The sequence below is a fragment of the Camelus dromedarius genome, chromosome 20, assembly GCF_036321535.1.
Source record: "Camelus dromedarius isolate mCamDro1 chromosome 20, mCamDro1.pat, whole genome shotgun sequence".
NCBI classification, from domain to species: Eukaryota; Metazoa; Chordata; class Mammalia; order Artiodactyla; family Camelidae; genus Camelus; species Camelus dromedarius.
This window is the reverse complement of record NC_087455.1, coordinates 11,028,855-11,050,725: the sequence shown is the minus strand read 5'-3', so window position 1 is coordinate 11,050,725 and position 21,871 is coordinate 11,028,855.

The window sequence follows — 21,871 nt, the reverse complement described above, 5'->3', positions numbered from 1 at the left end:
TAAAAGCTGGAGCTTTGAGAATGTGGCTGGTGGTGCACTCTCATCGTGCTCTTCAAAGCACTGGACTCATCCCAGCTCTAAGTGCCAAACACCCAAAGGAGCTAGCAACACACTTCTAACTCCTTGTTGGGAGTCCTGACTCTGAGGATCCACAAAGAAGGAAAAGGTCCCAGCATTGATTAAGTTCCTTGTGTGGAGCTAGTACTTTATACCTTGACCCCATTTGGTCGCCATACCTGTGTCAGTTTCCAGTCGTTATCCCGTTATACACGACCTGGTATAATGTGAGCCTTCGACAAGAGCCAGCTATTGTTGTTGTCGCCACCATTCTTACTACAGTTGAAGAGGATGAATCTCATGGCCTGTGAAGTCACTTGCTCATGGTCATATAGTTGGTAGTGACAAAGCTGGGACTCAAACCCGATTATCTACCTCCAAAGCATATTCCCCAGCATCAGAGCCTGCAGCCAGTGTGGCTTATTAGACACTTTTCCTGCCCCAGGGGTCATACCAGGTACATTGGCAGAGACGGGAAATACCCACCTTCCAAAAACTTAAAGCCCAGTACAGTGTTTTTCAAACTATGAGTCTTGGCCTTCAGTAGTTCATGAAGTCACTTTGAGGTAATCACAAGTGCATTTTTAATGATATAGAATAAAATTTAAACAATTACGCATCTTAGATTCAAGAAGATTCAAGATTAATTGCAAAGAATGCATCTTACATAATTCAAGGATGTAATGACACTTTTGTTTTAATCATGTATATTAACATATGTGTATACTGGATCACAATGTTGTCAAAATATATCTCATAAAGATAATGGTCAGAAGTATTTGAAAGTCATTAATCTAGCAGATACACATGTAGCAGTCACAGAGATTTATGTGGTGCAGTTACTTGCTCGTAAACTCTTCTCGTTGGTCTCTTTGGGATGGGGGTCCTTAGTGGTACCTCCAGTGGAGGGGAGGGATCCTCGTGGACCACACCCAGGTCAGGGGACCACGGGATAGGACTTCCTAGATCAGACTTCTGAAATCCATGTTGAACATCTTAGTATACTGAATCCAATAACATATGAATTGAGTTTTCAGTCAAGCTGGGGTAAATCCAATTATTTTTATTCAACATTCAGCTAACACTTTTTGAACCTCCTGGTACCAGTCACTGTATTAGTCACTGAAAAGAGGAGGTTCAGAAGACAGATACACTGTTGCCTTGGCCTCATAGAGCTCCCAGTTTCCTCCACAGATGTGAACCTGACTCCTTCGACATAATAGAACCTGAGCCAGGAGCTTGGAAGGTCAAAGCCTGGCCAAGGTATGTTGGAGCTTGAGGCCAAAAGAACTTTAATATAAGTTGTTCATTTCTAAGTTTTTCCAGACCATTAGAATGGTTGAGACATCAAAACATAGAAGCGTTAAAACTCACATTATTTTAAGTTTAAGTATCTTATTTGTATCCCAAACTAAATTTATTATGATTTTACTTTCCTGGTTTTATTAGAAGCGAACTCATCTGTAACATCTCAGAATCAGTTCCTTGCTTGTCTCATTTCCCATGGGGAGACTCGCTGGGTGTGACAATTTCCCCTGACCAAGTGATGGTCTTAAATAATTTCTAATTAACTCCAGTTTACTGATCCTGCCTTTATTTTGAATGTTGATATTATGTTCGCTGTGATATGTTTGCACTAATTTTGATTTTCTAAAGTAGTACATTAAAATATTATTTATCTTGGTTATTTATACTGATTTCTTTGCCCACCCTCTTCCCACCAAATACGGTGCCCAGGCAAGCGCCTCACTGGGCCTGCCCTAGTCCTCACACTAAGGGACACATAAATGAAATAGGATGGAGCCTTCTGCTTCAGCTTTTGTAAGCCAGCAGGAGACTCAAGCAAGCAGACACCTATAGCTAACATTGCCTGAGCATTCATTCTGTTGCTCTAACTACTCCACGTGTATTAATTCATTTAATCCTTCAAATAATCCTGTGAGGCAGATACTACTTACTCTCCTCATTTAAAAAAAAAAAAAGGAAGAAGAAAGAAAGAAAAAGAAATTTAGGCAAAGAGCAGTTAGGAAGCCAGCCCAAGGTCATACAGTACTTAGAGGCAGAGCCCATATTTGAACCCAGTCTTCCTGTCTCCAAAGCTTAAGCTATCAACTCTGGGATAGTTTCTAGGTTAAGGCAAGTGATCATGGCTTTCAATTTAAAGGATCACTTGCTCAGCCAGAGGAAAGAAAGTACACACCATACTGTGTCAGCATAGGGCTTTAAACCCAACTGTTAAAAAAATAAATACAACGGTTAATAATACTTTGAAAGCAGTGTGTAATCTGCCCCCAGATAATTTTATTTCCTTCCTCCTAAAGAATTATCTTCCTTCCCTGAGCCATATGCTGCCCATTCCTAAGGTTCCTGGTAGGACTCTCTCTACAAATGTGCGAATTAATCAGAGGGTTTCCTTAGGATGACAGTGTGCCCCCACATCAGCCCCTCTCCCACAGAAGTCACCACATGGAATGAAACCCACCACATGGTATCCGTGTCTTGCATATCCCATCACATCTATTCATTCAACAAATATTTATTAGCATCTACTGTGGGTCCGTTTCAGAACTCACAGTCTCATTTTTAAAGAAAATATAAAATGCCTATAAAGCATCCATCCAGAGGTCTATTTTAGTCTGAATTTCCCTGAAGAGATCCCTGAGGAGGAAGCAATGCTAATGCACGAAGCCATATCCCCAAATATAAAACTACATAGAACTCACATCTGCATCGTGGTTTACAGCTTACAATGTGCTTTCAATGTGCTTTATTTCATTTGCTATTCACCCTCTAGAATGTCTCAGGAGATAAGGGAAATTAAAACAACACTAATTTAAAATACTCTAATTAAAGGGACCTAAAAACGTAAGCATTCGCCATAGATGCACTTTAATGGTTGCCCTACTGAGGAAGAGTGTTTGGAAAAAAAAACAAACTAACAGGTCATACATAATGCTTTCCCTTATTAAGGAAGGAAGATGAAATGCTTAAGCCCTGCCACTAAGTCCTTGGGTGATGTCAGGTTAAGTCATTAAACTCTGTGTTTCAGTTCCCCTGTCAATAAAGCGAGGGTTCAGTCCCCTGCCAGTTCATCTCAGAGAGTGACTGAGAGCCCTTCAAGGACAGCAGTTGTGGATCGTTTCATCTCTGCAGCCCCCATGCCTAGCACGGTTCCTAGAAGGTTGAGGGTACCCATCATGTATGGTGGATGGATGAATGGATGGATGGCTGGCTGGCTGCCTGGCTGCCTGGCTGGCTGGATGACAAATTAATGACCAATTTAACTGGCTTCCTCTGCCATTGGCCCTTTAAACAAAATCTGTACAGCCCTCCCATCACATGAAGCTACTTTTGGGCATTAGCCTATGTAGGTTATTTGCCCAGGGCCTTTGCACTTGCTGTGGCTGCTGCTTGCTATGCTCATCTTCCAATTCTTTACCTCCTTGTTTCTACTTGCCATTTGGGTCCTAGCTCAAATTTCCCTGATTATGCCTTAATATTGCCTGTTCAGTCCTGTTTTATCAATTACCCTGCTTTATTATCTGTAGATCTCTTAGCGCTCTGTGACCTTATTAATTATATATATATGTGTGTGTATATATATATATATATATATATATATATATATATATATATATATATATATAAAATCTGTTTTCTCCCTTGAATATCAGCTCCATTAAGGCAGTATATTTGTGTCTGTTATTCACTATTGAACCCTCAATCCATTCATAATATGCTGCTGGTACTTAGTAGCATGTAATAAATGATTTTTGGATGAATGAATGAATTGGCCTATACCACCCTCCCAAGACCTAATAGTCCTCTTTTCTTTCTTTTTTTTTTTTTTTTTTCTGGCTCATTTGACTTTATTGTCTTTGTCCCAACATTTTTTCTAGATCTGCCTCTGCATTTGAGAAAAGCCTTTGGACTTTGCTGTCAATATTATCCAAAGTGAATCCATCATTCACTAATTTCCAGAGCTCTTCAAATCAGAGAACTTTCACCTTCTTCCTTTATCTTATGAAACTCTCACTGGTCAGGCTTATTCCTAGATTTTCTGTTAAGAGAAGAGCTAGAAATAAATGAATGGATAGATGGAGAAGACAGACAGATAAATGAATAATGACTTTAAAAATGCTTCCAAGGTTTTATGGCCATTCACCAGTCGGGTACCTGTTAAAGTTCTTTTGTTTTCTCTGTGAAGCCTCCTCCTATGAAAAGAGAATTGCTATTACCCCAGGACCCCAACACTACTCTGGTTTTTCAAAGACTGTACACACTCGTGTCTTCAACCACTATTCTGATAGTCTGTGGTATATGTACAAGCTGAGTTTCCCACCTTGAGTCTGGAAACAATTGACTGATTAAAACCAAAGATTTAAAGCTGCATCTGAAAGTCAAAACATCAATGTTATTATTTTTAAAAAAGCTAGATTGGAGGATGTGACATGGATAAATCATTCCAGTGGGTTTTATTCTAATTGCCTACTGCTGTATAACAACCACCTCAAAATTGGTGACTTAAAATCACAACAATCATTTATTTTACTGATGAATCTCCAAGTGGGGCAAGGCTTAGTGTGGACAACTTGCCTCTATGCCATTTGGCATTGGCTGGGGTTGATGCCACACCCTAAATTCCAGATGCACAAAAAATAGATGTCATAAAATGGCTACTTTTTAAGCCACTACGTTCTGGAGGTAATTTGAACATAGGAATAGGGCCAAAATAGGGCCACGTTCCCCGGAGAAATACCATGATCCCTCCTCAAAATTCATCCTCCATCCTCAACTGGAGTTTTAAAAGTTTATGGACAAGAAGTTTTCATTGAAACTAAATGGTGCTAGACAGTTCTAAGGAATATTTCAAGCATATGATGCCTTTAAGTATCTTGTGATAGATGAATGCGTAGAGCTGGCATGTCATGGGCAATAGAATATTCTTGGAATAATGGTAATATGAGGAAACAGTGTTACTGTATTAGACGTCCAGGACTGAGCGTGCGTGACTGAGCCCTGAATACAGAAGCCTCCTAATGACCCCACATCTGACAGCCTGTTTCATCGAATGTAAAAGAGGATCATTATTGCTTATTATTCATGATAAACATTTTAATTGCTTTTTATAATAAAGATGATTTCTCTCTCTCAGATGCCCCTAAAAAAGAAAAGAGTAGATGATTATCTGTTATTCTAAGCTCTTCTCTTTGACCAAACTCTGCCTGCTGCTTATAATTGGAAATTGGTCATAGAGCTTTGCACATTAAAATCGAGAGTAATTTTGTCGTATTTGAAAGAGGCCCAAGGCTACCTTATCTGTTTCCCCCACCATTATCAATAATCAACCAAAAAAGAAAAAAAGAAAAAGGAGGAGGAGGAAGAGGGAAGTTATTCAAAGTGGAAATGCTTACTTACAGATAATATTGTGTAATTCTTTGCAGTTTTTCAAACTCTTATTCAGAAAATTAACCTTGAAATACCTCAGCTTTTTCACTCCCCATCATGCTAAGTGAAACACTATAGAAATAAAACACAGAAAGCACAAAGATAATTTTTAGCATAGAGACTGAGTACAAAACAAAAAACTCTAAACATGTTTTGATACTATTGTAGAAATCAGATACCAGAATTCAATACATACATACATTCCTATATATACAAACACATGCCTTTAGGCATGTACATACATACACATCCATCTTGATATTTACCAGTGTTGACGTCTTCATGATCTAACATTTCAAGGTCTGTGTTCATTCATTCATTCTTACAGTTATTCATTAAATAATGTTGATTATTAATCAAGCCCATATCAAGCCCCATGTTAGATGCTGAGGATACCAAAATGAACAAGACAGACACTGACCCTGTTCTCCTAGATCTGAAAATCTAATGGGGAGACAGAAGTTAAACAAATATTTAAGCAAATTTTTGTTTGTTGTAATTTTTGTCATTATTTAGGTGTGATTTATCAAAGAAATTGTCAACCAGTGGTGCAGGGTGTTATGAGAAGAAAACTGGAACCTTCTGGAGGATCACAGAGGGCTTGCTGGGGCAGAACTACAGTTTCTCTCTTGCAGCATGTAGCTTGGCTTTATAACAGCCAGCAATTTCAGCCCATTTCTTCCCTTTCTGCCTTAACTAGACAGGCTGCGAATGCGAGATCATCAGTCTGGGCCTCCCATGCAGCTGGGGGCAGCCCTCTGACTCAGTTCTAGCCAAGACACATTAAAGGGCCTCTGCCAGTCTCATGGGAGAAGTTTCCTCTACCTTGTCAAAGTAGACAGGCATGAGGGGGGAGGTATCGCTCCACTCCACCTCCCCCGGTTTGCTGACTTTGAATTCAGTTGGCCATGGGAGATCACCGTTTTGCAGCCATGAATGAAAAGGAAGGGGAATTACATCAGTAGTGGCCTAGAGCCCTGATATTCTTGAGCCACCAGGCCAGCACTGGACATCTTGCCACGTGCAATAATTATGTCTTAATTATTCTAGCTTGGCTATTATGTTACTTGGAGCTGAAATCATTCCTGGCTTCCAACTTCCCAGAAAAAGTGACCTTTAAGCTGATCCTCCTGAATTACCAAACTCTCTACACTACTTTACAAGTAAGCCCAGCATCTTACTTATATCTCTCCTACAGCATGGATTTCCTTATATCTTGCATAGTTGCCATTTATATAATTTTCTAAGTTCCTCTAATTGCCTGTTGTCCTCCAGGGCAGGAACCATGGCATACTGTTCTTGATATCTCTCAGGCTTCGTAGAGTGCCAGGCTATATATACTCCGTTTACAACTAAGTCAGTAACTGCTGGGTTAAATGAAGGTAGCGATAAGGGCGCCGTTGTGAACGGTAGTGGTGGGTGTGGTGCTGGTGCAGCTGAGACGGCAGTTTTTGGTGGTGGAGTTACTGATGGTGGTGGTACTGATGGGGTTGAGTGTCAGGGTTTGGTAATGGTGGTGGTAGCAATTCTAGCAATCGTGGTAATACAGGTGATGGTACTGTTGAGCCTGGATCAGAGGGAGGGGTGCTAAATTATCCAGGAGTGATACCATTTTAATCACGAGGGAAATTTTGGTGACAACCCAGATTTTCAGTCTATGCCACAGTTTGCAGGAGGGAACTGTAAACATTCTCTGACACATTTTGGGATCTGATAGAGGGACAAGCAGAGGCTACTGGGAGAAATTCTGTCAGCCAGCAGGAAAGGCAGCCCCTGGAGAGTCCTTCTAGCTGATTCTCCAAATGCCTCTTTGCCCCAGGACTTCTGAATTCGAAGGTGCTGTGCAATGAATAGGAAAGAACAGAGATAAACAGTCACACCCAACATGACTTCCCACTCCTCATTGTCTCCTGCAAAGAAAAGAAATCCAAGGAAGAGGGTTCCTTCCAAAGAAAACATCCCGCGCACCCAGGCAGCCTGCTTGGGATCCCCAGTAGCCAGCAAGCTGACCTGCTGACGTTCCTGCAGCTCCCTGGAGCCAGTGAATTGTAATGAGAACATTCCAGGCAATCAAATTACTGGGGCTGGAGGGAAGGTGGGGAAGCCGTTGCCCACAAGGTCACTTTCTAGAAAGCAGGTTCTGAGAATGTCTTTCTGGGCGCTGAGGTTCAGATCTCAGTCATCCAACAGGATATGTTCTGCCCATGGCATTCAGAGACTCAGGGAATTAAAATGCATCGGGCTTAGCTGGAAGCTTATTATACTGAAGTCCACAAAAATTAGGTACTTTTCAAGCTTATTTACCCTGCACTGTATTTAAACTACCTCCCGCCCGCCTTTGTTCTGTAAGTAACTATTCCCAAATCCAAACTGCCTATCGAACAACTAACCAATGATTCAGTTAATAATTATAAACTCAAACAATTCGGCACACACCCACATGCAAAGGAACTAGATATCACTTGCCTGAAGTATTTGACAACTATACGGGAAAGCAAGCGGGGCTGCTTGAACACCGCGGTCATGTTGGGAGCTGTCGGGGAGGAGACTGGAGCCGGAGAATTGTTGTTTTTTGAATGAAACTGCCTAAGCGGTTCCAGTGGATTCTTTCCCACACAAGCTCAAGCCTCCACCTCACAGAAGTATTAGATCCGTTCACTTCCTTGTGCTTTGCTCCAAGAATTAGTGAGTCATGTTTTAAGCACAAATTCTTAACATAGGTGAGACCGGGGAACAAAGGAAAACAGAATGCCTCATTCTTGTATTCATCCTTTGAAAGGAAACTCATGGCGGAAACGTGTAGAACATTCCATTTATGTAACAGGAGAGAGATCAGCTGGAGGGAAGAACGGTGCAGCTGAGGAAGGGGAGCAGGTGTGTTTTCTTTTTCACAAGGATGCACCCCTCCTAGCCTCACCCGTGCAGGATGCCCTATCCTGGATTCTGGGCCGGCCAGGAAGTGGGAAAGCCCACCATGAGACTCAGTGAGGTGGAAGGAAAGGCAGCAGGAGAGCAGAAGTCATTCAGCAGGGATTGGGGAAGGGTTCAGGGGAAGGTTTGCAAGCATGGGCTCCAGAAGCAGGCAGCCTGCAGTCAAATCCTGCCCCTTACTGGCTGTGTGGCCTTGGGCAGGTTGCTGAACCTCTCTGTGCCCTAGAATTATCACTGACAAAATGGGGCTTGTAAAATCTACCTCCTATATAACCTGTGTAAAACTGTGTGTGGTACGTGGACCAAATTCAGTAAAGCTCCTGAGGTTCAGCTCTGGCTCCTCCTCGTGGGCTGGCCATTTTGTTTCTTGGTGTCAGTTTCCTCGCCTTTCCCTGGAGCTCACATACTCAACATTGCAGAAGTGTTCTGAAAATGGGCACAGTCACTGGGTACCAGCCATAGCTCACACACGAATCCTCGGTATTAATGTGACCTTGCTTTGTGACCATGCAAGAGAAAGGAATAAGGATGTAGGTCGTTTGAACTTCTTATAGCCCGTGTATCTTGGAAATTTTGAAAAACCTTAATTTACCATCTTCAAGTGAGTCAGTTTATTAATGTCCTATTTTTCTTGATCCTTTTCATAGTGGATGATGTATTAGACAGGACTCTAGATACAGACAGGTAGGGTTTTAATTAATTTAATTTCCTACTCTGTGCCCCGGAACAAGTGAAGTGAGCCCCTTTTTCCCTTCAGCAGGCTCACCACAGTTAATCCTGTTCATTGGTCTTTTCGAAGAACCAGATTTTGCTCCTCTTTCTCTTTTCTACCGCATCGTTTTCTATATGATGAATTTCACTTTTTGCATTTGTCAGTTCCCACATACTCATGATTTACCTGTCTTTTTCTTGAACTTTAGTTGGAATTATTCATTTATTTTCAATGAAATAATTAAAATATGTTAGGCTATACATTTCCCTCTCATTATAGATTTCTATCCAGTTGGTTTGATAACAAGTAATCATCTTTCCATGAATCCCTAGATAAGATTTAATTTCTATTTTTACTTCTATGCTCCTGGGCTCTATTAAAGAGTATTCTATACTTTTCCAGTGGTTAAACTTTTTTCAAAAAAATCTGCTTTGTTTCTTTATTTGTTGGGCATATGAACTTTGGTCCTTGATTCCTAGATTTACTAAATTATGGCAGAAAAATGCAACATTAAAAATCTCTATTTTTGGAAATTTTTAAAGTAGTATTTTTTTTTATTGTGACCAAATACATATTGGCTTTTTCCAATTGTATTTTGAAGAGAGTGGTTAGTATTTTCCAGGCTCCTTACATATATTAAATTAAGCCTATTGGAATTATTCAGATTACCCACATCTTTCTAAAATTTTTGTCAAAAATTTTTTGTCACATTCTGAAACAGGCAGGTTTATTTATATTTCTAGAAGGTTTTCCTGTTTGAGGCAAAAAGATTCATGACACATCATCTTCCTGGATTCTTCATCTTACTTTTACATAATAAGGCTCTGATTAAACACTTTGGACTTTGAATTCACCTTTACCGGACTGACCCATACACTAAGCCTCAGTTTACTCATCCATGAAATAGGAGTAATCGTGCTGATATCACTATGTTGTTGTAAAAATACACAATGAGAGAAACATGGCGAAGGTCCCAGCATAGCAGCCACGATGCACAGCGTTTACCTCAATTCCAGCTCTCTTCCTTCCTGCCCTGCAAGTGACCTCTTAGTCCTAAGAATGAAATCTCGGAGACGGAAAAAGGCCTCCTGATTTCTTTTTAGGGGCCCTTAGAGGCTGGATCACTGGTATTCTTCTGTCCTATTAACTACTGGGCTGCAGGTTTGCAAGCAGAGTGGAATGGCATCATTCTAGACAAAAGCATGGAAAACTAGTGTTCTAAGCGAGATCAAAGGGTGTTCTGTGAAACAGTGCAGTCCTTGTTCTCCACCATCTTGTTCCAATGGGTCAAGGTTACACTGGAGTATCTGGGGTAGCTAGGCATCCTGGGATTTCCCCAAAGCGATGATGTAGGCGTGAAGCTCCAGGCTTCTTGCCCCCAGAGCGATGATGTAGGTGTGAACTTCCAGGCATCTTGCTGATCTTTTGTGTCCCAGTCTTCCTTTCTTCTCTCCCCTGGTTTCTCCAGGTTCTGCCCCCACAGCCCTCCCAGCTTAGAGTGCTCATGCTTTCTCATACTTTCCCTCCTTAACTTCCCAGCAGATATGACTGTTCCAAGGGAGGCGGAATCGCTGTTCTGGAAAATGAAATGAAACGACACACAGTGTTTATCAATATCAGAGAAATTCTTTTGGGTGACTCACCCACCAAATGAACCTCTACATTTTAGATTATCTGCCCCTACTCATTAAATACACACTTAGCTGCTTGCTCTCTCTCCTCTCCTCCCATAAGTGTTCGACAGAATGGTTTCTTTTCCCTGTGACTTTAAGTTAGGTCTTTCAAGAATGAGAAATGTTGCTTCGTGCAAGAGAGATACTGTTTGTTAAGCAGTTCAGTTGGCACCTGCCTGTAGCATCACTTTGAGTTTTCACAAAAAGCCTGGGAGAAGGTCCCGTGGGTGCTTTCCTGAACACAAACCTGAGGCTGAGAAAATTAACCCATCAGGAAGTCACACCTGGCAGATCTAGGCGTCTACACCCTTTCTGTTAGGCTCAAAGCCATACCCTTGGCATTGGACTGTGCCACCCTCCCACCAAGCTCCCTGGGGTTCAGGGGAGTGCAAAGTGAATGTGGAATGCCAGCCTGAGTGTCCTCTAGTGACAGGTGCTCATTAGACACTTTTCCAGCAATATAGGAGAGGGAGGAATCCCTTTGGTTCTCTGATCCCTTTAAGACAGCCATGAATGGTCTCAAATGCTCATCTGGTCCAAATGGACATTTTGTGCTGTTTTCTTTAATGTAAGGATCGACAGTCTTCAGAGGTAGGGTGCTATGTTTCCGATTCCTATTCTTTAGCAAATGGGTAGAAAGGCATTGTGGGACGTGTTCTCCAAAGATGACACTGCCTCTGCCTTCCCTCCCTGTGTACACCTGTCATTCTTCCCATCAAAGTGCACAACCTGTGCCGCACGCCGGGAAGCCTGGGGAGGCACGGAGCAGGCGTAATGCTGCGCCAGTTCCAAGTCTGGCCTCGAAGAAGCTTGGCAGCTTCTGCTTTCACTCTCAAAGCGAGCAACAGTAGAGGAAATGTCATTATCCTGAGATCACCATGCTTTGAGAAAACTCCAGCTATCCATGTGGAGAGGCTGTATGAGAGAGAACAGGCCTTGCAGATGTGAGGGAAGACTCCTCAGATCTCCCAGCCTTGTCCGGACAACACCCGGCTGGTACTTCGTGGAACAGAAGAACCACTCGCTGAGCCCAGGCAACCTACAGAATCATGAGAAATAGTTGATCGTTTTTACTTAACTCATTAGGTCTCAGGGTGTTTTATTACACAGCAACGGATAACTGAATGGATGTTGAAGTCAAGAATAGACGAAGAAAAAACTTCCAATATCCCATAATAATTCACCAACAGACAGGAGTTTGCAGCTCTCACTGGGCTTCCAGATTACCTAGAAGCATTTCTAAACTGGAGCTGCTCAAGGCCCAACAGAGACCTTCAGAATGCAAAACTTAGCCTTGTGCATTTGTGTGCTTTGCAATTCCCCAGATTTGTACAATGAGCCGTCACCGTAGGAACCCAGAAAATAAAAGACTCATTTGCTTTAGGAAGCTCCTCTTTCAAAATGCAAATTCCTTCTGGGAGTGATAAATCAAGCAGATGGTCACAGGATTATATCTCTAATCAGATTGTTTTCCTAACTCCTGACTAGGACTAGCAAACACAGCAGATAGGAGAGCTAAATACAGAGCGTGCACACACCTGAGCACGAACTTGTTGATTCAGGTCCCCCAAAGAAGCCATTTGAACAGTCTAAGGTCAGCGTGAGTCCAGTGGATGAGGGATACCTGGAAACCAGAAGACAGTACAAAGACAGCAGTGGAACGTTGGCAACGCCGATCACACCCACACTGATGGAAAGTCACAAAAACCACCTCAGGGGCACACTGATGGAAAGTCACTAAAAATCACCCCAGGGGTTACCTCTGAAGTTTGCTATGTAGGAGCCTGAGAAAGGATTATGGAGGTCACTACATGGGACTACGGTACAGACTGATCCAGATAATAATATCTGTGTTCACATCTGACCTTCCAGGAGGCCAAAGCGTGAAGCTGTCCTGATCCCTTCATCCTAATGACACAAATAAAATGTGTCTAGAGATGAGTCCAGCAGGACTCGGGGCTCAACACTGAAAGCAGAGAGGCAAAGGAAGAAGGCTTGTGCTGTACGGTGGGAAGTGGTGGGGGAAGTTCCCCTGTCTTTCTCTTGTCTTTTTCACTTCGCTTTTCCCCAAACTGGCCTTAGCATCTTCCCTACAGAGCCGCACTGGGTGGGCTGCTTTTCCCTAAGGAGTGAGTCAGTGCCTTCTGACAGCTTTTCATTTTTACTCTTTTCTTCCCACTGAATCTGTATTAAGACGCACCTGGGGGTTTCATGCCCCCTAAAGAAAGGAAGTGAAAAGTACCGCATTTCCTACAAAGCTTGACTTCTTTCTCTATGTGAGACAAAAAGAAACCTGTAATTCCTGAAATGCCTTTACTTCCGGTGTTGCTGAGTCAGAGAATGAGCGTGTGTTAAGCGTCAGCTGCATACCAATGGCAGTACCTACATCATCACATTGAATTCTCCTGCCTTCATTCTTGAGGTAGACCTTATTATTCCATTTTATAGATTGAAGCACTGAGATGAAGAGTTTTGAGGTAACATGCTTAAAATCACAGGGTTAGGAAGTGATAGACACAGATTTGGTGGTCCTAAATCCTATTTTTCTAGCCAACAAAGAATTGTTTTTAATCCATAATTTCAGGTTGTGGAGTGAAAATTTTTCAGAAGGTCATTTTGGAATCATACAGGTAGAGCCTAATGACCTGCTACTCCAAGTGTGGTTCATGGTCCAGCAACACCCACCTCACCCAGGAGTACGTAGGAGTCCAGTGTGGTCCACTGGCTGACCTCACTGACATCAACTGGGAGCTTGTTAAAACTGCAGCATCTCAGCATCCCCAGCCCCATAGCTACTGAATTAGTGTCTGCATTTTAACAAAATCCCCTGGTAACTTAGTATACACATTAAACTTGGAGAAGCACTGACCTGAATTAAAGCCTTCTAATTATTTGAACCTGGTACTTCACTGAATGTCAGTCTCTTTTCTAGACCCAGTGCTACTCAAATACTTGAATTCCTAGAGCCATTGATTCTCACAATGGGAGGACCTTGAAACCCAAAGAGTCAAAACAGCTGGTCTTAGGCATCACATTGAATAGTGGCAGAGCCAGACCTAAAATACATCCTTAGCAGATGCCCAATTCTTGTCATTTAGTTAACCATCCTGTGTTAACCTCATGCGTCTTTGCCAGTCACCTTGCTCGGTGCCAAGGATTCAGAGTTGATAGGAACCATCTGTGTCCTTAAGAACTCATGGTCCACTGGGGGAATACACACACGCCCAGACGATTATAATACAATGCAGCTGCGCAGTGACATAGAGGAATACAAGGTGTTATGAAGTCACCAAGGAGGGACACTTAGAACCCTCCAGCTCCCTGGAGGAGGCACTGCCTTCCTGAGTCCCTGCACTGTCCAACTTCATGATGAATTGACTTACCAGCTCCCTCCCCTCATTGTTCTCAACTCCGCCCCATTACCGTTTCCCCTGGAACAGATCGCCTCAGCCACTCCAATTGCTATGTTTTCCTTCTAGGCTTTTTCTTTCTACTCATTCCGATCTGCACAGTCTCCTTTCTCTCAATATCTACAACTCTTTTATTTACTAGCAGTTCCAAAACCTGACTGTACATTTTAAAAAAAGAGTTTTAAAAAGATGCCCCATGACAGCCCCTACCCCCGTCTGTGGAAGCGATGCCTGGGCATCAGCCTTTTTCATGGCATTCCACATCATCCCGACGTCCTGCAAGGGTGGAGGTGAGAGTGCGTTTGGCACCATTCGCTCAGTCCCAGTACCTTGCATTACAGGAATGTAGAGTTTACAAAATGCCTCCACACCCTTCATCTCATTGGATCCCCTGGTCAGCCCTGTGAAATAACAAGTCAGAGGTGGTTGTCCCATTTCACAGATAGGAAAACTGAGTCCCAGGGAGGTAGGGTACTTTGGCCAAGTTGCACAGACTTTGCACCCACATCTTCCGACCTGCCCGGTGCTATTTGGCTGATAGATACACACATGTAGTGAGGACAAAGGGAAGGCCATGCCTTTCTCTCTGAATGGCCCCTGTCCTCACGGGGGCACTAACACGTGGAAGTTGCTCAGCACAGGACTAACAACAGGTTGATTCCAGCCACTCCTCAGAAGTATAAATTATTTCGAGAGCTCAGGACAGTCTCCACCTGAGAAAGAGGAACTAGGAGTCAGGGTAAATCAGAAGCCATATGACCGGATACACTTGAGTGAATTCTGTGAGAAAAGGGAAGGATGCAAATAGCCTGAGGGTTTGGAACTTTCCTCAAAATCAATCAGGAGTCACGTTCTGATCAGAAGGGCAGACAATGGGATCCTGAGGACTGAAGTGTTCCAGGGTTTCACTTCCTTCCGCCCCAGCCGCCACCTGCTAGCTGGCTTACCAGTGCTCTTGTGAATGCATCCCTTCTTACCTGTCCTCGCTTCAAATGCAGACACGGAAACATTTAAGCTCCCCTCCCTCTATTTCTGAAAGCAGCCCAGGAAGAAGAGCTGACGAAAAGAGGCCTCAGCAAACATGAACTTGGGCAGGAGGGGGTTTGAATGGGGGCTAGGCAAAAAAAAAAAAAAAAATCTTTTTTTTTTTTTTTTTATTTTAAATCTCTTTCCTAGGTTTCCTCCCTGCTCCACTTTGGAAATAGACCCATCTACCCGAGAGCGTGTTCTATGTATGTTTCATTCCTCTCTTCTTAGCAAGAATTTTCAGTTCTCAGAAGAGAGCAAGATAGGGGATGAGAAGGGTCGGGCGGGGTGCCCCCCTGCCGTGGGGAATGCGATCCTGTCCGGTGCACAGGAGAGCTGACATTACACAATCAGCCCATCAGCATTTCTGGGGCAGTCAGAAGGTTATTCCTAAGGGGAGCATGTTTTCAAGCAGCAGAAAATGAATGCTGCTTCAAAAATAAGCCTCTCAGGCTGTGACTTTCCTGGGTCACAGAAGCCTCGCTGTTATTTTTTCAGGGTAACGCTGTTCCAGCGCACACAGGCTGCTGCGCCAACCCGCCGACTTCAGAAGGCGCTGGGTCCTCATTTTCATAAATAAATAAACCCTCATAGGCCTTTGGAATCTGATTATATTTGGAACAAGACTCCTAAATATAGGGCCATTATCTGAAACCATGTGACCAACCCCAGTCTTTTAACCTAATTTTGTCTATTAGAGAATGGAGTGCTTCCAGGGCTGTGATTACAGGGGAAGCGGGTTCGCAATAAATATCCTGGGTCCCCTTTTTTGTTGATTGGAGGAGAAGTGGGGACAAATGACTTTCTCTTGATTAAACAAACCAATACTTTAACTTTCACCTGGATGAACTCCCTCTTCACTGTGTCGCTCATTTGTCTTGAATAAGACAACATCCTGTTCTCAGAGGGAACCCTAATACACACATCCATCTTCGGTGCCGCTAGCTGGTGGAGAGGTGGGTTTCTGTGTTAGACAACCGACTCGTCCCCAACCTGATTATTTTAAGTTAAAGAATGAAGTCAACTCCATTCATCGACAACATACTGATTTCCTAGTGTGACCACATTAAATGGGTAACTTGGTCCATAGGACAGATGTCTTTCCTGCTCTTATAAAGCTGTCAGTCTAATGGACAGGAAGACGTTAACACTCACACCATAAGTAACCTGAATGGCACTGGGATAAGTGCCCTGGGAAAGGACTGGGAGGACGTAGGTTGGGGATATGGGACATAGGTCGGGGGTTTAACAGTATAGACTGGAGGCTCCAGAGGGCTGTTCTGTGGTCACGATATTGCAGATGAGGCCTAATGGGTAAGAGTGGCTAGTGAGGAGAAGCCAGGAGGGCAGGTGCTCTAGGAAGTGGGCCGGGTGGCCAGCCTCCCCAGGCAGCTGGAGGCGGCAGCGGTAAACGCAAAGGGAATGGAGCTTGGCGTGTGATGGGATCACGGGGAGGGATGACCGAGTCAGCTTTCCTGGAGAAGCAACACCTGAGCCAGGTAGAGGCGGCAGGATGAAATGTGTTCCTGAGGGAGGAGAATCAGCCAGGTCAGTGAGGTGACAGGGACCTGTGGCAGGAGATGAATTGTAAGTGGATTCTTGACGCAGGATTAGGAAGCTGGGATTGTGAGGGCAGAGATGTGAGGCACCGCATAGTGATGTGGCTGGGGGGCTCCAAAGGGGTGATGGGGAGAGGGACAGGGACAAATTGGCATTTCCTGATGGCTTTGAGGGGTTCTCAAACTTCTCAGACTTCTCTAGGCTTAAAAACGCAACTTAAAAAGCCCTTTTTCCTTTGAGATTTTTCCGAGTACACCTTTCTCCTGTGTTGTCGTCACTGACTTAGTTCTCTGTAGCTTCTCGTTTCTGCGGGTCCCGTTCACCCTGTTAGCGGCGGCAGGGCCTGATGGTGGAGATGCTGTTTGTCCCTTGCGTCTTGGGGCTAAACTGCCAGGCAGTTGTGAGGAAGGTGGATTTATGGTTTGAGGAAAAATGTAGCGTGGGAAGGATGCTTTGGAAAGAACTGCCAATGGCAGGGTCAGAGGAAGGAAATTAAAGGACATAAGCGTCCATCCTTCCTCCCTCCTCATGACCAGGCAGCCCAAAACTTTGAGGAAAATCCAGAAGTCCAGTTGCCCTGGCCCTTCCACTCACCGCGGTCATGAAAGCAGCAGTATGTCATCTTTCCTCTAAACGTTTCTCCCCATCTCAGTGTGTCTTCTGTTGACAAGGTCGCCAGGGATTTTCCAGGATCACTGAAGGAATCTTTCTAAGAAGATGTAATCCCGCCGTTCCCCCACCCAGTATTCTTCACTAGCTCCTCACCAAAAAGGCAAACTCCAAACCCCTGATCTAGCAACTACTGCTTCCCTATTTTAATTTTCTGATAAAAAAAAAATTAAGAACTTACTTTTCCATCAACTTGGTCTTGGAGCATTTGTTTTTATGCCATGCTATGTCCCAAATGTCTGTGCCCCCAAAATATGGCAAGTTCTCTCACCCTTGAATGCTGTTCCTCGTGCCTGGAGCAAATCTCCATCCCCAACCCACTCCTCTCTTCCATCAGCGTCACTGTTTGCCTGGAGAAGTCCTGCTCATCCTTAGGTCAAAGGTCACCTTTCTCGAATTCCTCCAGTCACCCTTTGGGGTTCCTTGTCCTGTCCTACATTAGAGCAATGTCCCATTGTCATAGAATCAGGGGAAGACCGAGATGTCATGGAACATGAAGCTTTATGCTATTTTATGGGATTCTCTTTAAGAAAAAGAACGGGAAATTAGAATTACAAAATTGGACACAACTTATTTGGGTTAAAATAGCTTCCTGTTGCAGATTTTACAAGAGCATATGGATCATGTGACCCTATTATGTGGACTGTGGAAAGGATCCATGCACGTGAATGGTCCTGGACCCTCCACTCCCAGAGCTGCGCTGCCTGTCAGCGTGGCCGTGACTGCGGCGTGGGTTAGCATGCCTGGTTCCCCGGAGACTGGGAGCTCCTTAAGATCGGGGACCATGTTGTCTCTCTCTGCGTTACTTAAGAGCCCAGCTTTATTTCAAGTCATATTTCATAACCTCATTTGCCCTTTCTCTGGATTCTCTGAAAATTACACTTGGTTTGGACTAAAGTTCATTTTTTTTTTTCTGTAAAATATAGGAGGGGCATGATGGTTTTTCAGAGATTGACACCTGACTACGGGGGAGAACAGAGAATGCCCATGGGAGGAAAAAGGGGTGGGGCACATGAAAACTACCACTGCTCCCAAACGGGCAACACATTAGGGCCTTTCCACTCACAGTAAAGACTTAAAGACACCAGCCACTTACTCTTAGCTCGTGGGCCAGTAACAGTTCACGGGGAGTGGCCCTCTGCCGGTTATGATAACCAGCTGTCTATAACGGGTTTGCAGACTTTTTCTAGAAAGAGCAAGATGGTAAACATTTTCTGCTTGGCAGGCCATAGGGTCTCCATGGCAACTCTCGAAGTGTGTGAAAACAGCTGGAGAACATGTGCGAACAAATAGGTGTGGCTGTGTTCCAATAAAACTTATTTACAAGAGCAGGTGGCAGTGGACTGGATTTGGCCTATGGGATTTGCCAGCCCCTGCTCTAGACCCTGCACTGAAGGAGGGTCAGGAAGGAAAAACCGCATGATGGGTGTTAACCCAGCGTTATCCTCTTTTGGAGAGAATGCATGAGTGAAACCACCTTGAGAGCATCTCTTTCTGTGATAGGTGGTTTCTTGCAGTTCAGAAACATAGTGAGTCAGTCAGTCAACAACTATTTCTTAGGTGTCTGCTAAGTGCCAGACCCTAGAGGATCAGTGAGAACAAGACGGACTGGGCGGTTTCCTGACTGTCCCGTGGAGAGGTACATGTTGATGGCCCATCATGTGCCAGGGCTCTGTGTGAGGACCTCAGCATTTAGGACTGAACAAGACTGATGGTACATCTGTCTCTCCATTAGTCCACACATCCACCCATCTACTCAACAAGCTCGAGCTGTGCTGGCAGGACTCTGCAGAATTTATCATCAGTAACGAAGCCACAGCTCCTGCCTCCAAGCTGCTTCCCCTCTAGGGAGGAGATGAGCCCTGTGCGTTACTATCCAGGACCTGCAGGGAAAAGTGATGCACGAAAGGACAGATGGAGGGCTGTGGGTGCTCGGGGCTGAGCAGGATTACTGCCAGCTGGAAGAGATCAGGGAGGCTGACAAGATGATACCTAGCTTCCTGTTAACCCTTTAAAGTGACACATGAGCCTGTGCAAGATTACAAGCAGATTCGGGGAAGACAATGCTCTTTTGTACATGTTACCAGCCCTCAGGTCCCGCTGGGACGGGCCTTGCACACACTGTGTGGATTCAGAGTTCCTAGGCTTGGCTCTTCTGCCCTCCCGTCAAAATTAGCTCACCTCTCAATTTGCCTTTTTGCAAGGAATTTCCATATTTGTCAGTCCTTGAGTTGTGCACTAAAGGGAGTTGTTATTATCACGAGAGAACAAGAGTAATAATAACTCTTGCAATAACTCCATGGAGAGTATTGTTGTATCTGTTTTGAAGCTGGGGAAGCTGAGGCCAAGAAGATTAAGTGGCTTACCCACTAGCATCGCACAAGAGAAGGAACCGGGCCTGGAACCCAGTTTGATTGCCAGTCTGATCAATAACTGGAGTTCACTTTGATGCGTCTGTGATCTTGTGCCATTCAGGCCAGCTCCCTGCTTGACATCACTTTCTCCGCTGCCTTTCCCAGGATGTCTCTGTCTGCCTCACTCCGGCACCCACCCCGCCGAGCCCTGTAGGCATCATTTATTGGGTCAGAAAACATTTACCCCCGACCTGTAGGGAGTTCATAGTCCATTATTCAGGGCTTTAAATTGGCTTTCCTAGCTTTTTCTTGTCCCTTTCAAGTCTATCAACAAGACATTAATAAACCACCTCCTTAGTGTAACTTCAGACACATTCACTGATTATTACCTTGTTCCAAGCACTCTTCTGGATCCTGAGGAAGAAAAATTACAAATTTGCAGATCTCGTTGTTTACAAAGCATTTTACTTAAGTCATAAAGGTTCCAGGTCAAAACAACAAGTCTCAGTTGAATTGGTCATAGGGAATCTGAACAAAAGAAAACTTCCCAAACCAAGAAGAAAGAAAAAATGAGTTTTCTTAGAGAAAGCAGTGACTGATGGTTGTAGAAGTTGTGTGCAGTGTTCATCACCCGCCAGGTCTTGCCCCGGCTGCCAGCCCACAGCAGGAGGAGGAAGGGAGAAGGCTCTCACTCCCAGTTCCAAGGCGAGAATGGACACGGTGTAGCTGCAGAAAGATTCGGGACCCAGGTGGTCAGGGGCTGGCCTGTCACCTGAGCCCGCCAGTTGAATGCCCTTGATCACCCTCTGTATTCAGAGGCCACTCAACAAAGGTGGTTGGTTATGATAATTAAACTGCTTTTTTAAAATAGGATTAATTCCGAGAAGGCGGTTTGACCTCTGGAGGAATTTCGAGTAGCAATCACTTCATGATTGATTGGAAATATCTGCAAATACACACGTCCTGAGAGGCGAATGAGGAATGTGTGTTGCTGCTTTTTCCCAATGAGGTGGTGTGTCCTTGGACAGCTGTTTAGGGGAGAGGAGCACTGAGGAAACACGAGTAGCTGGGGGATCTCAGAAGCACCACCCATGAATGGACTCCAGGGCTGTAGGATTTAGGGGGTTGGGGAAGGGGTAGAGAGCGTGTGGACAGAAGACACTGCGGGAGAGGAGAGGAAATGCAATAAATGCTTTTAGGTCATTGAACTGATTTGGAGGAGAAAGAAAGTTAAGGAAAATAGAATTCAGTGTTATGGAGTTGGAACTTTATCTTCCTAAAAACAGTGCTTCTGTGGGCAGAGTTCATATGCTGGAGTCACATATCATAATGACGCCCTTGGTGTGACCCCAGGGAAAGTAGCTGTGCCTCACTGAGGTCTCAGCAGAGTCTCATTTGACACTCAGAGCACAAATGAGCAGAGGGAAGTGCTCCTTCTCCTATGATGCTGTCGGGCCAGAAACCTACTTCAGAGGCTCCAGCCTGTGACAGACCCACTCAGGCAAATTTGGAGCCTGCTTTCGTGCCCCAGTTCCTTGCCAGCCGTACAGCTAAGCAACGTGGAACGAGGAACAGTGTCTTGGGAGAAATAAAATTGCCAGATTAGATACAGGCCACCTTAATAGAGAGAGAAAGAAAAAGTGAAACCATGATACTGCTGGAGAGCCTATTTGGGTTATTGTAGACTTTTCCGTGAGACCGAGGCAGCTGATTAAGGTGATGATGCCTGAGTCTCATGGTCGTGATTGAGAGTATTTCTAGAATTAAAGGGAATAACACAGTGCAGTGCAGAGAGGTCAACAGACTGAGGCCATGGGCCATCAGCCCGTCTTTGTTGTGTTTTGTTTTATGCCTCTTGAGCTAAGATAAGTTTTTATATTTTTGGCCTCAATTTTGCCTATTGGCCCACAAAATCTAAAATCCTTACTCTCTGGCCCTTTAAACGTTTGCCGACCCCTGTCATATCGGATGTGTATATTGGATCAGAATGTATAAGCCCTTGGGTGAGAAAGGTCTGGATTCGAATTTGGC